Here is an 8,969-nt window from a genome sequence, read left to right as displayed (position 1 = left end):
ACTCACTGTCCTATCTCTCCATTAAAGGCACAAAAAGCCCAAAAATAAATCTTTAAAAAAAAACAATGTACTTACTACAATGATTTAATAATTTGATGATTAAGCTTCCAGCGTCAATTTTCTGTAATACGGTGAGAGTTAATACACTGCACTGTATGCAAGTGCATTTAAACACTTAATTAAATTTGTGTAAATAAGAAGTTTTTAGGGTACCTGTATGAGTGTAAATAAATATATATTATAAAAACGTGTGTTGTCTGTAAGTGCTCTTTGGGTTACTTTCTTGCCTTTACATAACAATAATTCATAACTAAAACAACAAGGCATATTGATTTGATGTAAATTGTGCTGTTTTACATACTAATACTATCTTTGTCATTGCAGAAAACATCATGTACACCACAGATAGCATCCTCACCATGCTCGTCGCTGACATTAGGGCTCTGACGACGGTTGAAAATGAAGATGTAACTTCACTACCATGATCTCCACCTTGAACCCTGGCTACACTCTTCCCTCAAGGACCCATTTCACAAAGCTCATGGAGACGTCCGAGCAGTCACCTGTTGTTTTTGCACTTTTGTTTGCACTGTCAATGAACTAATGTTCTGTTTTTGAATAAACGTGTGGAAATTCAAAATGTTTTGTTTTTTTATCCGATTCATCAATTAATCGGAAAAATAATTAACCCATTAATCGATTATTAAAATAATCGTTAGTTGCAGCCCTAAAAGAGTCCTATATTAAAGTTAAAGAGTGATGAGCGGAGTGAGTCGGGCAGCGCGACTCGCAAGCTAGGAGTCTGTGCCTCATAACTTTCCCTGCAGGCTGAGAACTCAACTACCGTACTGTAGCTAATAGGAGTGCAAACACCAGAAAGTGAAAACAGACGGAACTAAAAGAGCGACACAGCTGCACAGAAACTGCACGTTGTAGACATCGCTGAACACAATTTAAATCGAAACGCAGTCTCTCTAACAGACCTTCAAAACAGGGTTTGTCTAATATACTGGTGCGACTTATATTTTGGATTTTAAGGTAAATACAAACCTAATATTAAAATAAACCATAAGATAAGAGTAAGGAAAAAAAAAAAGACGATCGTCTGCAACGGAAAGTGAACAAAGTAAACATCTGTAATATTTATTGTTGTTATAGAGAAGACATTCAATCAAAGAGTCTTCAATTTAAACTTTTCTTTGACAGTTTCATAATCTCGCAGTGTCACAAACATCTCAGACAAAACAAGTGTTTGACTTTATTTTTACATCTGATGGTTGAAATTGGAATGCACGCACCCAGTTTTGAAGGTTTCTTTGAGAGAAAAAAAAATTTAACCTGTTCTCCTGCGTGAGGATTTATGTTGTGTTCAGCGATGTCTACAATGTGCAGCTACAGTACGGTAGTTTAGCTCTCAGTCTGCAGTGAAAGTTGTGAGGCTCAGACCTGCTAGCTTGCAAGTTGCGCTGCCTGACTCCGCTGGTCACTCTTTAACTTTAATATAGGACTCTTTCAATCAAAAGAGAACTCCACAAGGTTTATTTACAGAACAATATACCACTGTTTTCTGTAAATGTATGATTATGACCTTGTGAGGGAGAAAAGATGTGAAAAAAGTCACGCAGCCAGCCTGGTCTGTGTCGCTGTCTTTCCCAGCACAGCGTGCACTCAGCTTTCAATACACAATGAATGGGGATGTGTTTTTAACATAGACTGTAAGGTTTTTAATCACCCAGGTCGCAGTGATAGGGGCCGCTGCCCCGCTGTAATGACGGCGCGTGTTTCAGTATTTTATACGGGTATATTGGTCGCACCGGTGTATAAGACGCAGCCGATTTTTAAGATGAAAAAATAGGTATTAAAAGTGCGTCTTATACACCGGATTTTACAGGAAGTTTCAGAATCTCACAGTGTCACAAACATCTCAGACAAAACAAGTGTTTGACTTTATTTTTACATCTGATGGTTGAAATTGGAATGACTGTTTTTCTTTGTTTAATTATTCATAATTTATCTAAAAATCAGCTGTTCAGGTGGTAAAGAGTGAAATATACAACAAGTTATTTTTTTTATATATATTTAGGTTTAAAATGTAAGGCTTTAAATTGCTACCACTCTGTGGATAAAACCACAGAAGAAGAAAATGGACTTCAGCATTAAGATCCTCAGTGTGGATCATTTGATTATCAGCCTGAACTCTTCGGTTTAGTTTTACATCATATGAATCTGAACAGAGAAATTAAACCTGTTGTCTTACCTCAGAGTCTCCAGTCTACAGTTTGGACTCTTCAGTCCCTCACTCAGCAGCTTCACTCCTGAATCCTGCAGATTGTTGTCACTCAGGTTCAGCTCTCTCAGATGGGAGGGGTTGGACTTCAGAGCTGAGGCCATGACTTCACAGTGAGTCTCTGACAGTCCACAGTCTGAAAACCTGTCATGACATTAATGGTACATAATATGTTATTTAAAGGAATGTCTTAATATTTTGACAAATTGTGTTTTTCACATCAGAGGTTCAGCTGATCTGAACTCACTTTAGTTAACAAACATTTCCATCACTTGTAAACGTGTGTGTGTGTGTCTGTGTGTGTGTGTGTGTGTGTGTGTGTGTGTGTGTGTGTGTGTGTGTGTGTGTGTGTGTGTGTGTGTCTGTGAGTGTGTGTCTCTGTGTGTATGTGTGTGTGTGTGTGTGTCTCTGTGTGTGTGTGTGTGTGTGTGTGTGTGTGTGTGTGTGTGTCTCTGTGTGTGTGTGTGTGTGTGTGTGTGTGTGTGTGTGAGTGTGAGTGTCTGTGTGTGTGTGTGTGTGTCTCTGTGTGTGTCTCTGTGTGTGTGTGTGTGTGTGTGTGTGTGTGTGTGTGTGTGTGTGTGTGTGTGTGTGTGTGTGTGTGTGTGTGTGTGTGTCTCTGTGATGCTCCGTCATGAAGACAGCAGAGAGAGGAGCAGGGAAAAGTAGCTGCAGCTACATCAAATGTGTTTAATACTTGTAGCCTAGTTTTAAATAAAGTATAGCATAGTTAAACATGAATGATGGTAAAACATTTACCCGCCCTGTGGCGGATAGCCCTCTGAAATTTACTCGCCAACAAGAAAATCTATGCGTTTGGCGGGTGTTAATTTCAGACCCTGAGTATACGTCATTACATCATACATAATATCAAATCAAGGCTTATAGTATTCAAGTAATAGACTATTAATGACAGGAAATGTTTCAACTTATAAAGAAAATGCTGACATGCTCTTTGTCTCGCTTTATTTCAGTTCTTTAAGTTTACTATTTGGAGGCTGGAACGAGGTTTCATTGTAGCTATGTAGGCTAACTCATTTAGCTGCAATCTGCTCATAGAGTCAGAGCAGAACAAACAGCAGACCAGGGACTCAACTTATGTTGTTACGTTACTTTTATTTACCCCTAACCCCCCCTGTTACATGCTCAACTTTGTTAAAGCTAACTAGAGAAAGAAATCTTGTTTTTGAAGCTCAGAGCAAATTAATTATTCTCAGATGGATTCTTGTTTTGAGTTTGTAAAGTTGTAATAAAGGGGCAGTTAAGAGACGAGCAGGGGGGGAGGGGGGGCTCTGTTGTGTCAACAAACAACATAAATTGAGTCCCCAGTCTGCTGACACGACTTCCTTTAAAAAAAATAAAGGTGAGCACAATACTTTTAATTTTCCCTTACTAACACAATTAAATGTACTGGAACAAATGTGTGTAAAACAAAAACAAAATGTATTATTTTGTCCGGTTTACTTTTTTCTCCACCCGGCCACCTTCTGTCTGTAACGTGATGTAAGGTATTACTGTTGGTAACTTCAGTAATCATGTCACTTTTACTAAACAGTTATCTGGTTAATGGTGTTACTTTAAGTTCTTCTACTGTCAGTGTTGCTCCCCCGACCTGGCCTAGTGGTGCCAGAGAAGAAGTTTCTGGATGTAAATACAAAGAAGCAACACAGTTTAGAACTTGCCTCTTTGGGGTATTATCATAGACTGTAAATATTACTGGACGAACCCTGACCCGTCTGTGACATAGGCAGAAAATGAGTCCAATCGACGGCCGCATCCATATTGGATTTGCAGTCTCAACCTAACTTCGGATCAACCTAGCCACAGCAGTGAGGCGGGACCGGCGGGACTTAGCTCCGCCCATTCAGCTCGACGTTAGCAGTCCACTTCACAGCATAGCTAACGGCTAGGCTGCTATCATCAACTATTCCTGCTCGTCCTGAGAAAACTCTACAAACAGTAAGTTAACATTTAACTTTTCTACAACACAGTTAAAACGAATTATATTCAACACAAATATTTAATTAAAGTCTTAAAACTACACTTTTTTAAATATACAATTATGTTTATGAGTTATTTGTTAGAGAAGTTAGACTTTGTCAGTGTTAGCAGAGAAATACATGAACAAAGTTTTATCTATAAACTGTAAATAAATGAGACATCCAGAAGAAATCAATATTACAAAGCATACAGTTCATGTTACTGTTCTGACAAAAAGAGGAATGTCTGTGTTTTATATTTACTGATGTCAACAGCGATGAGGTGAACATGACAACTGAAAAATAAATATTTAGTATTTATTATAAGACATTTGTTTTCTATAGAACCCCGTTAAGTCATGGAGTCTGTGGACAGTGTCAGCTTCACACCAAAAACTAAGTATTAGAAAAAATAGTATTTAAGACTGGCATCTATTATGATGAGTTGCAGCTACCTTGTTCAATATTATTCCTGCAGATGTGGCTAATAACAAAAAAACAGCCTGAGCTGTCACATGTAGTTAACTGTACATTTTGTCTTGTCTGAGGCATTAATTGAACACCTTTGTATTTGTCTTATAGACACAGTGTGGATTATTGGTGACTTGTCCGTCGAGGTGCCCAGAGAGCTGCAGAGACAGAGGAAGAAACCTGAGCCTCAACAACATCTGTATTTGTTGGTTCTTCTAGGGTGGACTTCGGTTGCTTCTCTTCAACAGCTCGCTGTGAGGGAGGTCTCCCCCGGATGGCCTGAGTGATGTCACCCACAGGCTGAGAGCTGAGACGGGTTTTAAGCCTTTTGACAAACCGTTACACCGCGCCCGCCTGTCAAGCTGGTCAGCTACACACCTTATTGTGAATAACTCTTATCCTTCATCAAAACATTCACCCCCCCCCGTACAGTGTGTGTCCATCGAGACATGAGCTAATCACACCTATTTGTTTGTTTTGTACCAAGCTGTAAACATGTTAATCTCTGCTGTAAAAACAGACTTTTTTTAATGTTGTTTTTCAGATTAAATAAATATTTCTATATAAATGCACTCCTTTATGTCTACTTATGAGTATACATTTCAGATTAATGCTCAACTCAATAGCTTAGGGAAGGAAGTCTACTTTTACACAACTTCTTATTCTTTTGATAAATACTAATGTAGTTCATTTCTGAAAGTGGGATGGAACAGAGTCATTGCAAAAATATGCCCTTAAACACAGCCCCATTCTTAAATCAAGATACGTGGAGAGTAAATAAGATCAATAACTGGTGAATAAAAACACAGTTAAAAATGATTTAGAAATGTAGTCTTCCCAGATCAATATCACATAATATCAACTTCTCCCATCTAAACTGGACAAAGGGTTTTAAAATGGGAAGAAAATGGTTTGATTGCAAGTTGTTTGGAGGAGATCTAGTTTTATTTGAACAGCTGAAGCATGAATACAGTCTTCCAAGGTGCAAACCCTCCTCTTCCTCCTGAAGCTTGTGGAGCTCCTTCATGTACTGCTGTCTTATCTGCTGGCCATCTTCTCTCAGCAGAACTTCAACTGTTGAAAAGTCATTCAGAAGAAGCTCGAGCATGTGACATGGATCCAGGAGAACATGGACTTTTAGTGAGGGGTCTTCAGGATGGCAAAGAAAGAGAGAAAAAATCAGTTATTCATTAAATCATTTTTTTTGTTCTCATCTATTTTTCTGTATTCATCTGTGTGTAAGAGCACATTTATAAATTCAACAGTGTACTACCCAGACAACAAAGGTACAGTATTCAGGTAATCAACATCTATTCAAAGTTAAGAAGATAAACATTATTGTAATCATGCTGTTTTCAGCTCTCTCACTCACACAATGATATTCCACATCAAATGGTCTCAGATTTTGTGAGGAAAAATTAAGCAGTTTATTGTGGATAGTACTTCATCTTAACATGAAACAAATATAACCTGAATTATTTAAATCATTAACAGGTCCCAACTCTCTGTGCTTTAGTACAGAACATACAGTAACTCATTTATTATTAACATGAGCTCAGTACATGGCTGTATTCTTCAAACTATTTCTTATACTTTATATCTATGTGCTTTAAATCTTATTTTCATTCCATATGTTATTTATATTTTATATTTCTACTGCTATATTCTGTGTATGAGTTCAGTGAAAATTAATATGGTTATTAATATAGTTCTTAATGGTTACAGATGCTCTGACAAAGTGAAGTTTTTTTATTTGTTAACAGTTTACTCAAATCTTAAGACACTACATCAACCATGTAACTTTAATGTCATCCTCTATAACCTACACAGCACATTAGGTTCAGTTCAGTTTATGTTACTGACGGATAATTACTACACAAAGTTTGTTTTTAATGTCCACATTTAGGTGGAGTATAACATTCATCATAACGTCAGATAACCATATTTACAGTCTGTGGTTAACCACCGAGATGAACCTTTAGCTTCTAACATCACACAAACTCACTATTTTCAACAACAACATCTTAACAACAAACATTTCTAAACCATTGACCGTAAATAATGTAAATAATGAGCTACACAGTTAGCCGACTGGTTTACAAGCTAACGCTAAACAAGCTAGGTCCGTAAATATAAACACATGAGTAAGCAGTAAATATAACACTACTATATCACTTACCGAAAAAAACTGAAGCATCAACTTCTTGGATGGTCTGTTAACCGCACAGCAAGCCATGTATGTTGTCAGATATGTGTTAAACAAACTCTCCAAATGAAGTAAGAAAGAGGAGAAATCAGACGGATCAAGCTGTTAGCCTCCTGACCTGCTGACCTGCTGACCTCCTGACCTGCTGACCTGACAGACAGATGCAGCGCGCAGAGCTGTCAATCAAATCTGACACAACCAAATATGGGCATAGTCGTTTTCCTTAATAGAATAAAATCCGATGAGTTATAAAAAAATTCACCCCCCCCACAGTGTGAGGAGAAGGGGCCGTCAACTTCTCAGATACATCTCGTTTTTTGAACCAGGCTGTAAACATGTTGATTCTTGTGGTAAAAACGGGCTTTTTTGGCTGTGGGCTTATGGCACTTCCGGCGCTTCTGCAGCCAGCCTCAAGAGGAACCTCGAGGAACTGCAGTTTTTTGTACTTCCGCATAGGCTTCATTTTTCGAGACCGGAGGTTGCCCCTTGGGTATTATGCTCCTCACAAGCGCTATGCGCCCTCTAGTGACCTGATTGAGGATTGTAATAATACATTTGTTCTGTACTTTCAATATCTTATAAACTTTTTGACTGTCCCAATGACTTTTAACACAATTTTCAAATCTTGTAATACATTTTTAACTTTTTGATAACCTTTGTTTTTAGCTTTAGACGAAACACATTTTAATGAATTATATACCCGTTTTTTTAACCCTTTACATCAGCATAAAGTGAGGACAGAAAAACTAATCAAATGTCCCTTTCCACGCACGCTAACACAACTCGTCAGACTTTAATCTGGTGACGTTGGCTCGAGTCCATGAAGGAGGAAAACAAAAAATGTCCGAGCGGTTTAAATCAAGGCAAAGAAAAATATTCTTGATTTACTTAATAGACCGTGTGCAGGAGTTAACCTTTAAATCAGCATTCAACATTATCCCAGTCTTTGGTTAATGGGGTCGTAATTAGGGCTGCTGCGGTGATCTAAGGTGGCTCAATAGTGCGGTGTACTGTATTTTCGCCCCCCCCCCTTTTATTTGTTTGTGAATCAGGGGTCAGAAACTTGCCCTACAGCAGAGAGAGAGGGAGAGAGAGAGAGAAAGGTAGGGAGAGGGAGAGAGAGCGAGAGAGAGAGAGAGAAAGAGTGAGAGAGCGTGTGAGACGCTGCACAGACTTTACTGAGTTCTGGTCAAGTTGAGTCCATTTTCTTCTTTAGTAAGTACTCAGCCTGTCGTTATGTTCCCTGTAGCCAAATCGTACTGTACAGGTTTGAAAACCAACTGTCATCATTATAACTGTTGCTGTATGACGGTGCTGTATTTCAGCTGTGTGTGTGTTTGTGTGTGTGTGTGTGTGTGTGTGTGTGTGTGTGTGTGTGTGTGTGAGTGTGTGTGTGTGTGTGTCTGTGTGTGTGTGTGTGTGTAGTGTCAGCATGCACTGCGTTGTTGTTAAGAAAACAATAAAAGAAGTTTTAATAAATTACAGACTTCAAACTTTCCTTTTTGATGAATCTTATAGTTAGGGCTGCTGCTGGTGTAGACCAGATCCTAGTTATGCTGCTACAGACTTAGACTACCAGGGGAACTGGTACCTTCATCTCTCTCTCTCTCTCTCTCTCTCTCTCTCTCTCTCTCTCTCTCCCTCTATGTGAGATCATATTACTACATGTCACTATCTGTAAATCTCAGTTACTAACAACATTATTTCCTGGGAACTCCTGAGCTCTCTGAGCTCCCCCCCTCCCCGTTCCCTATCCCTCTTCTTGCATCTTATCCCATCTCCCCCTTTCCTTTTTTCAAGCCAGGTCCAGTCTTGGCACGAGGGCTGTTTCATCATGAGCCTGGGATCCTGCTGAAGATTTCTGACTGTTAAAAGGAAGTTTTTTCTTCCCACTGTAAATGTTGCTGCTTTGCTAAAGTGCTCATGATGGATCTTTAGGTCTTTGTAATATTGAAATAAGTAAAGTCTTTTTACCTGCTCTTTTGTAATATTAAATAAGAGTAAAGTCTTTGACCTGCTTTTTGTAAAG

The 8,969-nt window shown here is 38.6% G+C and overlaps 2 protein-coding genes and 1 long non-coding RNA gene across 3 annotated transcripts in view; 1 reads left to right on the top strand and 2 right to left on the bottom strand.

Moving 5' to 3' along the window:
• The window catches only part of LOC136179616 (NLR family CARD domain-containing protein 3-like), a 173,233-nt gene that overhangs the window by 12,924 nt on the left and 151,340 nt on the right, over positions 1-8,969 (bottom strand). The window lies entirely within an intron of this gene.
• Positions 1-8,969, bottom strand: part of LOC136179609 (NLR family CARD domain-containing protein 3-like) — a 265,362-nt gene that overhangs the window by 247,158 nt on the left and 9,235 nt on the right. The window lies entirely within an intron of this gene.
• LOC136179636 (uncharacterized) lies at positions 4,129-5,306 on the top strand. Its single transcript, XR_010666609.1, has 2 exons — positions 4,129-4,243; positions 4,846-5,306. It is a non-coding gene; the product is annotated as an uncharacterized lncRNA (long non-coding RNA).

Source organism: Labrus bergylta, chromosome 7 (assembly GCF_963930695.1).
Source record: "Labrus bergylta chromosome 7, fLabBer1.1, whole genome shotgun sequence".
In the NCBI taxonomy this organism is placed as follows: domain Eukaryota; kingdom Metazoa; phylum Chordata; class Actinopteri; order Labriformes; family Labridae; genus Labrus; species Labrus bergylta.
This window is presented reverse-complemented; position numbering and strand designations above follow the sequence as displayed.